The sequence below is a fragment of the Schistocerca gregaria genome, chromosome 8 (genome assembly GCF_023897955.1).
Source record: "Schistocerca gregaria isolate iqSchGreg1 chromosome 8, iqSchGreg1.2, whole genome shotgun sequence".
Taxonomy (NCBI): Eukaryota; Metazoa; Arthropoda; class Insecta; order Orthoptera; family Acrididae; genus Schistocerca; species Schistocerca gregaria.
Genome location: NC_064927.1, coordinates 306,808,628 through 306,823,169, shown reverse-complemented (window position 1 = coordinate 306,823,169; position 14,542 = coordinate 306,808,628). Strand labels below are relative to the sequence as shown.

Here is a 14,542-nt window from a genome sequence, read left to right as displayed (position 1 = left end):
TTTGTTCATTATCCAGTTGCAATTTTTCCGACGGCCGGTGTTTCCGTGCGGTTCTTGCGCTTCAGTCGGGAACCGCGTGACCGCTACGGTCGCAGATTCGAATCCTGCTTCGGGTATGGATGTGTGTGATGTCCTTAGGTTAGTTAGGTTTAACTAGGTCTAAGTTCTTGGGGACTGAAGGCTTCAGATGTTAAGTCTCATAGTGCTCAGATCGATTTGCAATTTTTCCGCATACATCGCTGAGTGGCATGTGTAGAAAGGGGCGTCTCGAATGTACACTAACTTTTATGAGGTCACAGCATGCATTTCGTCACAGAACTGCTGTTCCTGACGTACGCTCTGAGCGACAGTATAACAGGCACCGATGAATTAAGTAGATAGACAAGTTGTGCATTGTTTACTGTTGGTGGGAGGCGTATCATGTAAATCAGGGACATTCGCTAATGTCTTATTTAAATATAGTGTCTCTTCCATACTGATGAGGCTAATTTATATACCTGCCTTTTACAAGCTATTTGAAGAATGTACCGTTCAAAAAGGAACTCCAAATACTATCTTCGTGAACTGGAATTTTCAACGTGGAAGTCGCTGGACTGGCAGTCACTAACAGAAAGGGAATACAAGATTAAGGATTTAATAAAATATATTTCATTTTTTTTAATTATGGGCCTTCTCGAAGAAGGAGTTACTCCAGAAGTATACAGATTGTGCAATGAACGGTGTTGGAAAATTTTAAATGTCATTTACAGGGAGTGCTTCGCGGTTTTCGTATGTGACTCTCTTTATGACTGTACTTCCCCTCGTACAGAAACCCGGTATGGACTTACTTAAGTACATCAGCAGGATCTCTGTTTTACCACCATTTCATATAAATGACTCATTTTATTTAAATCCTCGTTATTATTATTTTTCGCAATACCCACCTTTGGGAAATAATGTAATCTAGATGGGCACTTTTTATTTTAAAATTCCGAAAAGTATTTATCTTCTTCTGGTTAAGTATTTATCGGTTTCCTCAAATATTGTTAATCTTTCATTTACATTTCACAAGAGATTTAAGTCTTTCTAATAGCTATGTTCTTTCAAAAAGAATGTCATACTCAGTGTTCCATGTACAGGACTCTGCCAACACCAGTTTGAAAATGACGTGAATAACAGCCAACAACTATTAACGAAATATCTGTTATTACAATTTTTTGTGGTGGTTTAAAATACACCCACCTCCTCTCGGTAGTACACGTTGATGAACGTATGCTGGTGTTTCTATGGTTGCTAAAAGATATTTTCTGTTTCTACGCCCTACTTACACATCAGAACCTATCTAGAAAATATGTTGCTAATGTAAATCTGCTAGAATTAACAAATTATTTTCCTTTAATTTTTTATTGCATTAACAAAACTACCGCTCTAATCTCCGTGGTAATACACTTTACTGAAAATGATTGGTATTGCTACGGTGAATGGTTAAAACTATCAGATCCTTTCCTTGTATGTCCTGGCTAATAGGCATACTTGAAGCTATTTTAACAACAGACAGCTAGCAAACTTACCGAAGATTCCACCGCCAGATGATCCAGATCCACCACCAGACGATCCCGATCCACTGTCAGAAGGTCTGCGTCCACCAGATGATGATTGTCCTTGAGAGAAGATGCTGAGTGGATTCTGGAAAATGCCAAGACAATACTACCATGTGCTTTGAAGAATACGCATACCACGGTCAATTAGGGAAAACATTGCAAAAACACCAAGACCTGTCACTGATATTTCGTAGATGTAAATGGAATTATGCTTTTATTATTTTCGTCCATAATACGTGCGTCATGCAGCTGTTATCACAGAAATATTTAAAAAAATGCTATACTGTTGTATTAACAATGAATTGGATGAAATTTGTATTGAATAGTGATGCCTAATTTGTTAAAACCCGGTGTAAATCATATGCAGAAACGAATTTATCGACGATGTTTGACAGTGCTGAAAGGATTTTTTCCGTGAGAGTATTTTACGTTGACTTTTTGCTACGGATAAGACGCTATTCGACGGTTTCACTCCAGGAAGGAAAATGCTGTACAAAACGTCGGTGCTCGAGCTCCAACAGACAATGAGGGCTACGATATAATTTGTGAAGAGTGTCATTAGGTCTGACAAAGTTTCTCTGCATTTGTTACTCAGATAGATGCATAGACCAACATCTGTATTTATCAGTAGCTGAAAAAAGTGGTCAGTCTAGTCAGTAATCCAGATGCAGGGGGCTACCTTTGACGCCTGCCACTCTACGTACACCCATAACAGAGTTTTTTTGTGTGTAACGAGACAGCCTGAAAATGACAGTCCTAGCCTACAGAGTGTGACCTTACGAGATTTACACATCACTATGTTCATCCATTTTGTTACTCATAAACTGAGTGAATGCATGCCATTAAATAATTTATAATAGTATTGGAAAATAATTTGGTCTGCCACGAGACTATTCAACAAAAAAGAAATGTGTAATAAGCACATTGATAAGAGAATTAACACATTTCGTTTCCCACTTCGGCGTTTTGCTCAGTTCGTCCATTAACATTAGCTATGTCAGTAGCGCAATGTTGTAGCGCACCCACCAGGAGCTTTACAAAGGCAATAAAAACAGCGTAAGGACATTCATTCGAAACGCAAATTATTTGGAACGATATATTTGCGACACAGATCTGATATTGGCAGTTGCAGTACTTAGTGATGCGTTAGTAAAATGTGATGAAACAATACGTTGGCAAGATCTTCTAAGACCTCGATTCTCTGGCAACTGGCACATAACACCACAGTCTCAGTTCTGCCATAAGAGTATAAAATCATTCACTTTTCAGGTACAGATAAATCATGCAAACAGTTTTGTTATACATTTTCTGCATGTAAACTCTAACTTCTCATTACTCCCAAATACGAGGTTCAAATACATATGCATATACTTTATCATTTTTACTGAATGAAGTTTCATGTCATATGATGAATGTCGCGCTCATTGCCTGTGAACTCATATACAACAATTCGAATAATTACTTAATGAGAAAAAAATGTACATAATGTTCCACTGCCATGTAGTGGTACTCACAATGACCAACTGCTCTCAGTAATATCAATTAAACTGAAAACGCTGCACAACTCAAGATATGGTCACAACGGAGACGGAGGTGAGCAAACTGACTACCAGCGGAAGTAAAGGAAAGCAACCTATGACATTCTTAAATTTTTCCAACCGTAACGGTTCTTCCATGAGTTTTTCGGATTGCACCTGAATGATGTATCCATCCAGCCATAATGTTTCGGTTGCCAACTAGGCAGTTTTAATCCATAAATGGCTGATGCCTAAACCAGAAACTGCGGTGAATGCGCATAAGCTATATTAGCATGACCGCCGTACGTCGATTTCAGTGCCGTCTGTCATTATCGCTCCATCGATGAAGTGATCCACCACGAGGAAAACTCTTAGATATGTAGTTCAACGTGTCATGGAAGCTTTCCGTTACATTTTGGTTCAAATGGTTCAAATGGCTCTGAGCACTATGGGACTCAACTGCTGTGGTCATTAGTCCCCTAGAACTTAGAACTACTTAAACCTAACTAACCTAAGGACATCACACACATCCATGCCCGAGGCAGGATTCGAACCTGCGACCGTAGCAGTCGCACGGTTCCGGACTGCGCGCCTAGAACCGCGAGACCACCGCGGCCGGCTACATTTTGGTAACACATCGAATTCATCTCTTCTGCACATATAACCAGTATGTTACAATTACATTTTCATAACATCTGTAGCTAGTAAGTTACATCTTCATTTTGATATTATGTCCGTTGCATTCAATTCAGATTAATCAATACTAATTTTACATCTTTTCTGTGTCTACAACATATAAGTTACAATTACAGTAAATTATATGATATCTTGAAGCCTCCAGTATTATAAAAAGTTTATGCAAATTTGTGAAACATTGTTTTTGACAAAATTAGGTTCACAGTCAGATAAAAGAGCCATAAATGCATTAGGAAGGTAGCTACTAATCCGCTGCTCTATTAGCTAAATCAAAATTCAAGGACAATATCGTATGTAAGAAAAATTTGGCGGCTATTATGAAGAAATCTGACGCAAAAAAATTTAAAATGTGTAACACAGACATGGACAGCTTACAGTAGCACATGACTACGTCAAATATGTACGTTATTAAATGTGATGTGTACAGGTGGTTTTACACTTTGTATTATTCCGCTATTGACATATGTGTCAACCCATGCATCAATAGGAGGAAAATGATTTAAATTAAAAATGAATTATTGGGGGGAATGGGGTGGGGGGAGCAACATTACAGAACTGCTAGGACTGGAAGCAGAAATATACAGCCACAAAAAAAAAAAAAAAACCATAACGAGTGAAACATTCACCAATCACCTAAACACTGATGATTACAGAGAATATGTATTACATGATGTTGATGAATCGGCTCTTAGGAATTTAATCCAGTCCAACATACACACAATTTCCAGTACAAAGCTATGTAAAGTGTAACTGTAGCAAAAGATGACAGTCACTCCGTGTTCTATGATGACGTGAGTGCTATAATAGGAATTGATTTTCGAGAAGACATGGCTTGTCAATAGGTGTTTGCGCAACAAGCGGTGATTTACAATTGATTTATCAGTAAAACACTAATTTCAGTATTCCTTTACCTTTTTCAGAAATATATCGCAATTGCTCGGTAGAACTCTTCCGATGAAGTCAAACTTAGTAACATATTGGTTGTGGATGTAAATAAAATTGTAAGCTACTGGTTGTGAATCTAATGTACTAAAACTGTAACGTATGTGTTGAAGACGCAGACAATAATTAAACTAAAGCTGTAGCGTACATCTGAAATTGTAACTTACAGATTGTAGATTTGGAAAATGAAATAAAGAATTGTCATTCAGTCAGAGACTGATAGAGCACTTGAGCTAATTGGGCAGTGTCATGAAAGAAGGATATGCGATCAATATGAAAAAGGGCAATGGAATGTAAGCAAATTAAATCATGCTATGCTGCCGGAATTGATTTATGAAATGAGGCTCTACAGGTGGTAAAGTAGCTATGATGGCCAAAGTAGTGAGGATATGGACTTGCAATCGCATGAAAAACGATTCTAAACAAGAGAAATTCGTAACATCGAATACAGGGTTAACTGTTAGGAAGTCTTCTCTGGAGATATTTGCTTGACGCGTAGCCTTGTACGGAAGTGAAAAGTAGACTAGGAAAACAGTTCAAATAAGAAGAGAACAGAAGCTTTTGCAATATGTGTCTAATGAAGAATACGGAGGTACTGAAGAGAACTGTGGAGATAAAAAATTGTTGTACTGCTTCACTGAAACAAGGGATCGGATGATAGTACACATTCTGAGATATCAGATATCGTCGTTTTACTATTGGAGAGAAGTGTGGGAGGCAAAAACTGCACAGAGAGGCTTAGAGATAAATACAGTAAGTGCCTTGAGATGGATGTAGGTTGCAGTACTTATACATAGATGAAGAGGCTTGCCCAACCAGGCTAGCTTTGAGAGCTGCTTCAAACCATTCATCTGACAGACGGCCACAACAACAACAACCAAAACCAACGTCATTTTAAACCTAGCAATCACCTGTCAAAGATGTGGATTTTTGTCAAAAAGAAACGTTTTTCAGATTCCGCGTTGAACTGTAGGTAGCCATTTACGAGTTGGATAACTGGCAAGAGAGACACAAGCTCAAAGACTTGCTCCAGGACATTCAGCCACGCTACATTGTTAATACCGGAATGTAACGTTCCGTGTACCTGGAATAACCGTGACTTCTGGATACCAAAAATATCGATGGTGTGGAGGACTGCTTCTATAATTTCTAAATTTTTACCATATGTTTTTCTCGGGGAAATCCTAAAATTTTTTCGATTTAATTATCTGTTACCGACATTCAGAGGTTCTAAGTAATCGAAAATATGAAGAAAACCACAAAAACTGGTTTTAGCCCTTTTTTCACCGTTGAGCGCAAATACCTTGATAACTATTTACATGAATGGCTCAAAGATTAATTGCACACCTTTGAGACATTGATCTAGAAACGCAGTTTTACCGATTTCGAAAATCTTGGTCCGTTATCAAGCTACATTTTTGGGCACCAGAAGGACCAATTGTAGGGATGGACACTTTTATAATTTCAGTTCATGGTATATTGCAGAAAGTTTTGGCACAACTTCTTAAAATAATGCTTTCGGGAAATCTCGATACTTTAATCGATAATATCATCCGTTACAGAGATCCGGAGGTTCTAAGTTACCGTAATTATGCACGCAAAATATGCAAATAATATCCCGTATGAGTCGTAAGCGTAGTTCTGACTGACTTAGTGATCATAGGTCACGGCTTCTGTTGTCATCATAAGGGTTTTGAAATCATCAGTCAATGTTTTTGGTCTTTATTTTTCGCCAATAAAACTGCATGACGCGTTGTTTCTACATAATGGACACTTCACTCCTACACAGACTGTTTTCTGAAATAGAGTAGCAAAGAGACAGCGGCAGTGAAATAGGGAGAGAGCAGACATTGTTAGTGGAGTAAAAAAGAGAGTGGAGACCGTGGTGGTGGGAGAGAGAAACTGGCAGTGAAAGAGCAAGAGAGTGGATCGAGATTGTATCAGTGGGAGCAAAAGAGAGTGGGGACAGTGGAAAGGTAAACGACAGGCTTGATATAAACACCCCTCCTCCACGAATGGCGAACCAACTATCCTCTATAATCCAGGATAGGGTTAAAAACTCCGAATAAACTACCACAAAAGGACATTTAAGTAGAGGATAGAGGAGGAAATGATTAGTGTTTAATGTCCCGTCGACAGCTGGAAGATTAGAAGCGGAGCAGATGCTCTGATTTGAGAAGGATGGGGAAGAAAAACGGCCGTGTCCTTTCAAAGGAGCTACCCCAATATATGTCAGAAGCGATTCAGGGAAGTCGCGGAAAGCCTAAGTCAGGAAAATAGCAAAGAAGGAGGCACTGGTAAGGAAGAGCAGAAGACATGGATGAAGGCAGTGATAGAGGCAAACAGGAGAAAGTGCCAATGGGAGGAAATGGAGACAGTGGGAAAGAGATATGTATAGATAGCATCATTGAGCGGGAGATGCTGACCATGAAGACTTCGCTACAGAGAGAGACTGAGTAAAAGGATTTAGAACACTGTGTTCAAAGAGCTTGATTACTTTCACAGGCCAATTCTTATTCGAGAGAGGCGTAAGAAGTATTGAGGCACCTGACCTCTCTGTCTATTAAAGAGGTGCATATTCGCAACTTTTGTGCTCTAACAGGATCATTTTTCATCTGGTAGATATATACATACATTCTCGTATGTAAGTTGATGATTAAAAATTTCAGTCATCGTCAGCTATCTATACATAAACGGTAATCTGGGGAACTAGTGCAGGACTGTGATAAGGTTTTCAATAAAAATGCTTCTATTTACAAGGATGGTTCGTGTATATACCGCACCACCGTCGTGCGAACGGCTGCGGAGGCGCTGCACCTTTGATGCACTGTTATCAGGCTCTGGTCGGGCGATATGCCGGCAAGTGGCGTTCACTGCTTAAATCCTTTAATTTATATTAGAGTCATGATATTCAGTTACAGAACGTTGTTCTAGGAATTACTTTATCATTTTTCTGTTCAGGGCGACAGAAACAGTACTTCCGCTGAACTAAGCAAGTCGTACGGCCGCAGATGTGTAGAGTTAATCATGCAGCTGGTGCGGATCGCAATTTTTAAGTGAGAATAGGCTGTTACATGTTAGGAACTGACGATGTCGCTTTTTAATTTACGTCATTAGCATCCTCATTCAGTTAAAAAAGCTTAATTCATTAAAATAACCCTGGTGATGTACTTATGAGTTACTTGCTATACAATCAGATACTTCCCTGGCGCATGCATTACATTGACACATGGGTCAGATCACGGTCAGATATTACTTCCATTTGCGATGGTAGTTAGGGAAATCAGTATCAAATTACTTCGTTAGAAGTGGCAGGAATTCTTACCGGGACGCCGAAAGCTGAAAAAGAGAAAGAAACGGGGTTATTTGACAATATATAACACATTTGGCAGTATATTCTGTATAAGCTCAAGAATTTGCATTAGTTTTAATGAACTGTTGGTAATATTTTCACAATCTTCTACTGAACATTTCTCTTCCTCTAATGTCATTCAAAAGTTTAGACAATGAAACACACTAGTTGCTGTGAAAGTTGCTGGATGTTATCAAAACCCACAAAGATTTTGGAAATGTGACACAAGTCTCTTTTTCTTTGCAATCACAGTGTAGTGGAGAATTCAATACATCTGCTTAATGCGGTGATGAGAGGAAATGGTTAAGTTGTCCAAGTATTGTTTGCATTTCTAACTTATTAGATGGTTTGGAAACGCCTTTGTCATACAATTGCAATACACGTTGAACCACAGGTTTTAAAACTTTCTTTAGTTCCCCGTCACCTGCACAGGTCTCACTGAGTAGTGCTGTAAACATGCTTTCGCAATATGAAGAATCCTTGTAACATTACACATTCTTGTTGCTCCTATCAGACTACACAATCTCGCGATATCATACACTTTCACATCAAAGAGATCAGTTGTTGATTCATGAAACTTTTTTTACAAGCAGATAAGCAAACGCCGCCAAAAATTCTCAATTAATCATTTCATTCCAAAGAATGCATCAAGGGTGATACGTCACATCGGTTTTAATCCGATTTTTTCATCTCAGTGAAACAATTTGCAAAAACATTACTGCATTATGCAGTATAAGGTTTGAAACGATTGTCGTCTACCTAATTTATACAGATAGTGGAACGGAAAACATGAACCCTCTAACTCTTTCCCACTTCATGCAATACCCGTCGACAAACACCAATTTTATAGCGAAATCTACAGACAACTACACAGTATGTGATTCGTTTCATATTAGGAAGGTCAATAACGTTTCATGTACAGCCCTGAAATCGTGTAATACGGAATTCCGGTTCACACAGTGGACTGCTCATTGGGACAGCCGCCCACGAGAGAGAGTGTTCAGTGCTTAGCGCATTGGACTCCCATGGAGGAGTCAAATACCGCTCGCTCGTCGACACGTAGTTTTTCTGGGGTTTTCCTAACTCGTTTAAGAAAAATGATCGAGTGGTTCCTTTGAAAAGAACACCGTCGATTGATTCTTTAACCTTCCCTAACCTGAGTTTGTGCTACTTCTCTAATGATGTTGTCATTGACGAGACGTTATACCCTAGTCTTCCTTCCTTCCTTTTCTGGTTAGCGGGGCTCAGTTCCTCTTCCAGCCATTCACATTTATGCTTTCTGTGGCCTTTAGCTTCCACATATAACTTAAATAGAATATCTGTTTGGTTCCTGTGGAACAGAAAAGTTCAATACCCTTTCTCATTGATGTCCGTTTTGAGAATGTAATAAACACTATATCTCCAAGACGTTAAGACACCAAATACCTGCTCATCTTCCTAAGGCTTGCGAAATTGGACGAATGTTTTGGCTGTTTCTAAGCAATTGTACTTGAGTTTCTTTGAATGACGAGTGCCTGGTCACTTGTATCGTATTTTATTGTATGATAACCTGGGACCTAGAAACGGCGGAGAGGATCCGTTCCTGGTGCAGCCGCAGTGGTCCACAACCCCACGGCGACTACCACAATTCACTTCACCCCTCCGCCGCCCCACACCGAACCCAGGGTTATTGTGCGGTTCGGCCCCCGTGGACCCCCCCAGGGAACGTCTCACACCCGACGAGTGTAGCCCCTATGTTTGCGTGGTAGAGTAGTGGTGGTGTACGCGTACGTGGAGTACTTGTTTGCGGAGCAATCGCCGACTTAGTGTAACTGAGACGGAATACGGGGAACCAGCCCACATTCACTGAGCCCGATGGAAAACCGCTTAAAAACCATCCACAGACTGGCCAGTTCACCGAACCTCGACACAAATCCTTTGGGCGGATTCATGCCGGGGGCTCGGTCACTTACTGCACGTGGCAAATACTGACATAGGCTCTTTTGAGGTGGAGACTTTAAATCCTTACTCGTACTTGTGGTGCATTAGCATTATCATTAGCTCCAGTGGAATTGGAGTTGGTACTCAGCACACTGAGTTAGCAGATGAAACTTACAGCAGTTGCTTTCTCTGCGTTATGTCCTTCTAACAAGGCGTCTATTACCCGTGTCTAAGCGAATCGAAAGCTGCCGCCGCATTCTGATGCATCAAGCTGTAGAGACGTTGAGCTGACGTGACGGAAAACCCCGACCTGGCACTGGAGTAGGGATAGTTGCCACATGTCCAGCCACGACACTGTTGCCTGGCATGGAATATAGTCAATACACCAGAGTGGTGGAGCCAGACTGTCGCAGCGATGTTCTCGATAACATCATTTCCAAGGCTGGTACAGTGTCACTTACAGGACTTATGTGATCAGGAATTATGACTTGTCAGAACAGGATGGGCCGAGTGACCGTATGAACCACTGGTCTATGCAGAAATTGTCAGCTGTACGGCCGCCTCCGAGAGAAACTCAAAGACATGTCGTTTTGAAGTAGCTCACCAAACTGCTCCTACTCGACGCCACATCTGTGACCTATGGAACTACAGGCCGTGTCAGAGCCTTATGAAGCTGGTACCTAAACTAGTGCCTTCCGCTGGAGGCACTATCTGGTAGCCGACTTGGACCAACCACTAGGACCCCATCCGACAGCCAGTGTTTCGCACCTGGACCTCCATCGTTGCTGAGCCACTGCCTGTCAAGTGTGCTCTCTCGCTCCTCCTGCATGCTTGCATCTACGGCTTGCTGCCTCTGCATCCTAAGCTAGGAGTCCCTGGTTTGCACCTCCGCTTGGGTGCATCTTTCACTCATATGGGCATCTGCGATACACGGCTTGTCTTTCTTACTGCAGAACCTTTTGCCGCTGTGTGCTGGTCTCCTGGGCAGGCCTGATATGGCGCAACACACGCCAAAGTGCTGACGGCTTGTTTTCGTGACCACTGCTGCTCGCCTGATAACTTCGTAAGTCACCCACGCCCTGAGACTGCTAACCGTGGTATGTACTGTTTCCCTATTGAATAGCGTCCGGACCATACCCATTTAGCCGTCTTAAAAGTGGAGTGTCACTTACGATGATACGAATTAAGGACAACACAGCACCCAGTCCCCAAGCGGAAAAAATATGCTGCCTGGCCGAGCATCGGATAGGGGACCCTTGACCTACGAGTCAGCCGCACTGATCGCACAGAGACAGAGATGGAATTGAGTTAAATACACTCAACGTAACTATTGTTTTCCCAATGTTTCTATGACTTCGCAATGCCCATCCAATTCGCATACGTATCTGCTACTCGCGAACCACACTGATTGACCCCCACAACCTCTAACAGAATACATAAAAATTCAGGCCTAAACCCCACCACACAAATATATCACGTGCAAATACACTCAAGCGCCAAAGAAACTGATATAGGCATGCGTATTCAAATACAGAGATATGTAAACTGGCAGAATACGACGCTGCAGTCGGCAATGCCTATATAAGACAACAAGTATCCGTCGCAGTAGTCAGATCGGTAACTGCTGCTACAATGGCATTTTATCAAGATTTAAGTGAGTTTTAACGAGGTGTTATAGTCGGCGCACGAGCTACGGGACACAGCATCTTCGAGGATCGATAAAGTGGCGATTTTCCAGTACGACCATTTCACTAGTGTGCATTGAATATCAGGAAACCGGTGAAACTTCAAACTTCTGATATCTCTGTGGCCGGAAAAAGATCCTGCAAGAACGAGAGCAACGACGAGTGAAGAGGATCCTTCAATGTAATAGAAGAGCAAACCTTCCTCAAATTGCTTGCAATTTCGATGTTGGGCCATCAACAAGCGTCAGCGTGCGAACTATTCAACGAAACATCATCGATATGGAATTTCGGAGCCGAAGACCCACTGGTGTACCCTTGATAACTGCGCAACACAGAGCTTTATGAATCGCCTGGGCCAATCACAACCGACATTGGACTGTTGACGACTGGAAACATGTTGCCTCTCGGTTCAGATTGTATGGAGCAGATGGACGTGTACGGGCTAAGAGACAGCCTCACCAATCCATGGACGCTGCATGTCAGTGGGGGCTGTTCAGGCTGGTGGAGTCTCTGTAATAGTGTGGGTCGTATGCAGTTGGAGTGATATGAGGACACTGATACGTATAGATTCGACTCTGACAAGTGACTCGTGATGACTGGGTGTTGTGTGATGTCCATAGGTTAGTTAGGTTTAAGTAGTTCTACGTTCTAAAAAAATTGTTCAAATGGCTCTGAGCACTATGCGACTTAACTTCTGAGGTCATCAGTCGCCTAGAACTTAGAACTAATTAAACCTGACCAACCTAAGAACATCACACACATCCATACCCGAGGCAGGATTTGAACCTGCGACCGTAGCGGACGCTCGGCTCCAGACTGTAGCGCCTAGAACCGCACGGCTACTCCGGCCGGCTCTAAGTTCTAGGGGACTGATGACCATAGACGTTAAGTCCCAGAGCCATTTGAACCATTTGAACAGGTGACACTTACGTAAACATCCTGATGATCACCTGCATCCATTCACGTCCATTGTGCATTCCGATGGACCTGGGCAATTCCAGCAGGACAATGCGACACCCCACACGTCCAGAAATGCTACAGTGTCTCTAGGAACACTCTCATGTTTTTGAACACTTCTACTAGCCATCAGAATCGCCAGACATGAACATTACTGAACGTATCTGGGATGCCTTGACACATGCTGTTCAGATGAGATCTCCACCTCCTCGTAGTATGACGAGTTTATGGACAGCGGTGCAGGATTCATGGTGTCAGTTCCCTCAAGCACTGTTTCAGGAATTGTATTGTATTGTATGAAACTGGGGACCTAGAAAAGACGGAGAGGCTTCGTCCCCACCGTAGCCCTCAGTGGTACACAACCTCACAACAGTCTACAGCAGTTAGCTCCCTCCCCCCCCCCCCCCCCCCCCCACCGCCGCCCCACACCGAACCCACGGTTATTGTGCGGTTCGGTCCCCAGTGGACCTCCCTGGGAACGTCTCACACCAGACCAGTGTAGCCCCAATGGTTGCGTGGTAGAGTAATTGTGGTGTACGCGTACGTAGAGAAAGTGTTTGCGCAGCAATCACCGGCGTATTGTAAATGACGCTGAAAGAGGGAAACCAGCCCGCAATAGCCGAGGCAGATGGAAAACCTCCTTAAAAACCATCTACAGACTGGATGTCATACCGGACCTCGACGCTACTCCGACCGGCAGATTCGTGACGGGACCGGCACACCTTTCCGCTCGGAAAGCAGTGAATCAGACTTCTCGAATAACCGGGCGGGACTCCAGATATTAGTGGAGTCGATGCCACGTTGTGTAGCGGTGCTTCTGTGCGTCCGTGGGGACCCTACACGATAGTAGGCAGGTGTACCAGTTTCTTTGGCTATTCAGTGTATATGTGATGTAGCGAAACTATGATGCCGAGGAAAGTCTTCAATAGTCACGATCAAAGTACTAACTCTACGTTTTACTAACGATTTCGTGCTCCATCTCCATGAATATGTTTGGCTACAGGACGGCACATTTCTTTCTAATCAGTAACTATGTTACCATCCGAATCTCTACGTACATTCTGTAGTTCAAATTATGTACATTCATTCAACCTCTACTACTCAACTACACAACTACTATTTTGTTAATCTAAACAGCAACTCAACTTACGAAGTGACGATGACCCCGATCCTCCGGTGATGCTGTTCATCATCTGCAAGGGTGAAGAGAAATTTTTCATTAGATCATAACTTTAAAACTTGTTTGTGGGTACTAAGAATTTGTTATTGGTGTATGAAACAACGTCCGGTTCTGTTCTAGCAAGAATATTTGCCTTTATATCATTATAAAGAAATGTAATTTCATGAGGAGACAACGTATGTGGAATGAATAACGCCTGGTGCACACAGAACAGCCCAAATGGAACTCGTCGGCGTCACGAGATTTTGATTCGTCGCTTGCAGTTTGTGTCCAACGTAGCGGAATAGAATTTCGCATACTTGAGAGTGGCACATCAGTAAACCGTCAGCAAAGTTTTGACAGTCAGAAGCGGCAACTCGGCGTCCACTTCACCATGTGATCTCCTAGAACATAGCTGTTTTATTTTCAAAATGATCAAGTTGGTTGAGTTCATTAGCTCTACACAAATATAAGCTTCCGGTCTTCTGAGGAGGTATTTCACAAAGTAAACGTGGTGTGGTGTGAGAAAGTAAGCAATGTGACAGGTCTGCAGTACATTTTGCATTTATTCGTAGGATGTCGCCATCAGGAGAAACTAAGTAGACATTCCACGGATCGGAGCGTGGAATGGTGGATCCATTAATCTGGCAGGAAGACTAGATAATTTAAAACGGAAAATGGATAGGTCGAATTTAGCTGTAGTAGGTATTAGTGAGGTTCGGCGGCAGGAGGAA

At 42.2% G+C, this 14,542-nt stretch overlaps 1 protein-coding gene and 1 long non-coding RNA gene across 5 annotated transcripts in view; both read right to left on the bottom strand.

The window, feature by feature from the left end:
* Positions 1–14,542, bottom strand: part of LOC126284235 (secreted protein C-like) — a 403,567-nt gene that overhangs the window by 66,197 nt on the left and 322,828 nt on the right. The window lies entirely within an intron of this gene.
* Positions 1,556–13,844, bottom strand: LOC126284239 (uncharacterized). The gene is made up of 3 exons (XR_007551454.1): positions 13,800–13,844; positions 8,061–8,074; positions 1,556–1,665 (listed from the first exon to the last, which is right to left on the bottom strand). It is a non-coding gene; the product is annotated as an uncharacterized LOC126284239 (long non-coding RNA).